Below are 2,516 nucleotides of genomic sequence, written 5' to 3'. Positions count from 1 at the left end.
GCAGCAATTGTTTAACTTCCTTGGACTAGAAGAGAATTAAGAAATCTAGCTAAAGGTTTTCTTCACTCTCTCCAAGATCCTGATGGGTTCACCAAGGAGTTAGAATTAGAACGTATGATTCTCCCTATTCTCACCTATTTTAATTAATATACTTATTGGTTTAGGAAGGACAAAGATAAAGATACTGAAAGGACAGAACAGAACTGATAGCTGTGTCCCTAACTCCTCTTCCAAGAAAAAGCTGCTGAATGTATCAGTTACTCAGCCTGCCCTCATCTCAGCCAATGGGAAAGAACCAACCGGAATCGGCCAAATCAGTGGTCAGAGTGTGCCCCCGACCCCCGACCCCAAGTCCTATAAATTCTTTGTTCTCTTGGGACTCCAGGCCCTCACACATCCTACCACTACGCCGGTGGAGGCAGAGGGACCAAGCTCAGCTTGAATAAAGACTCTATGCTTTTGCATTGGACTCAGCGCTCCCTGGCGGTGTCCTTTGGGGGATCTTGAAATCTGGGCATAACAATACTAAAACCATGAATTTATAATTCCAGCAAAAAAGCAATCAGGCCAGAGCTCCCTGAAGGCTTTTTCAATAAGGGGGAAAGGAATCTACTTTTACTGTAAAAAGGCAAATCATCTTAAGAAGGATTGTAGAAAATTGAAATGGAATTTAGAAAAAGTAAGGAGACAGGAGTAAGCATAAAGCTACTCTGAGGATCAGGAGAAGGCATTTCCTGTTCTTATGACCAATGAGAAGAAATTGAAATTATCATAAAAGGAGAAACTACTAAGGCCCTTGTAGATATTAGGGCTAATTTTATCTGTTCTTAGCCCCACCCAATTAAGCTGCCCTCTCCCTCAGAGTAAAGCTTCTGTAAAAATGGTAAGGATATCTAATCAGCCAATTAAAACCTATTTTCTTCCAGCTAAGGAATGTTATAGGGCAACATACAATTTTACTATTCAAATCTACCCTAATTCATCAAAAAGAGACTTCCTTGAAACCCATGATGTCTACATCTATTTTTCTCAGGAAATATATTTAAAAGTAAATGAATCAAGTACTGAACCAAACCCTAGCCCAGTGGTTCTCAACCTTGGCTGCACATTAGAATCACCTGGGAATCTTTTTAAAATCCTGATTTCTGGGCCTCATCCTCCGGAAATTCTGTTCCTTTGTTATGGGGTGGGGACACAACATTAGTAACAAAGAAACATAATTTCCGGAGGATGAGGCCCAGAAATCAGGATTTTAAAAAGATTCCCAGGTGATTCTAATGTGCAGCCAAGGTTGAGACCCACTGCTCTAGACCACTCTCAAGAGAGCATTTTCTCAGTCCCTTGATCTGGCTTCCAGGCATGTCCTCTATTTAGCTCAAATAAACTCTAACAAATTCATAAAATTTTCTACAGGTTTGAATGTTCTTATGTTGACAGGGTCTAGTAACACATATACCGTTTCCATATTGATACAGCAGGGAGAAAGATGTAAGTCAGTTATATCATCTATTCCTATTTTGTCTTTTATCTCATTCATAAATGGATAGCTGTTTTAACAAACTACTACGATAATAACTATCAAAATACAATGAGAAAGGTTTTCATAAAGAATTTTAAAGTCCAAATTTTAGCAGGTCATGTGCAGAATCTTGGGATAACTGATTATCCAGATGTCATTTTCTACCATCCTCTCAGCCTTCCTAGATTCTTTACAAAGAAATGTTTATGTTCTAGTCTATCTGGAGACAGAAAAAAAAAAATTAAACCTTGTTAAAAAAAAAAAAAGACCCTTTCTGTGTACAATTGGAGACATTTTAGATTCTGTTTATCTTTTTACTTGCAGGGTTGGACACTAAATTCTCTACCCCAGCCTAAAGTCGGAATTTAGGCTAAAAGTGGAACAGGGGATAAAATAAAAAGAGAATCAGCAATTTTCTCCTTAGAGCTTTTTTTAAAAAATTAATTGTTTACCTTATGACCCCTTCATCCATTTACCCCACTCCCCACTCCCTGCCTGTGGCAGCCACCAATCCCATCCTCCACATCCATGATGCAGGCTTTGCTACTGCAAATAACATGGCAGCACGAAAATCCGTTTACTGAGTAAAGACAAGAGAGAGTCAGAGAGGGGCAGCCGGCTTCCGATGAAAATGCAGAGCGAGGCCTCCGGAGTACAGAAGGGAACTGGAGGTGCTGTGCCAGGAGCCGCGGGCTTCCTCGGAGGGTTTGAGCAAAACACAGGTGGGAATGGAAAGGCTGCCTTCAACTGCCAAGGGAGTGTGTGAGCTGGAAAATTACCGTTATGGGCAGGACAGCAAACGCCCCTCCTCCCCTGTTTCACAGCCCATGTTTACCAGGCTCCCCTGAAGCACCGTCATGGAGGCGCTGGTCCCCCCACCTCGGACCACGCTGCACCCGCGGACTCACCCTGCCTGCCTGTCCCCGGGGCTGCGCCAGCCCTACCTGCGGAGTGACAGCAGGTGCTGTGGAGAGCAGGCTGCTGGAGATGGCACGGG

The 2,516-nt window shown here is 42.7% G+C and overlaps 1 long non-coding RNA gene across 2 annotated transcripts in view; it reads left to right on the top strand.

Annotated features, from left to right (window-relative positions):
- The window catches only part of LOC107182499, a 12,798-nt gene extending 10,870 nt beyond the window's left edge, over positions 1–1,928 (top strand). For both annotated transcript variants that reach the window (XR_001513216.1, XR_001513213.1), the window contains exon 4: positions 1,844–1,928. This is a non-coding gene — a long non-coding RNA (uncharacterized LOC107182499). The remainder of the gene's footprint in view (positions 1–1,843) is intronic.
- Positions 1,929–2,516: the final 588 nt, after the last annotated feature.

Source organism: Myotis davidii, unplaced genomic scaffold (assembly GCF_000327345.1).
Source record: "Myotis davidii unplaced genomic scaffold, ASM32734v1 scaffold1857, whole genome shotgun sequence".
NCBI lineage: Eukaryota > Metazoa > Chordata > Mammalia > Chiroptera > Vespertilionidae > Myotis > Myotis davidii.
This window is presented reverse-complemented; position numbering and strand designations above follow the sequence as displayed.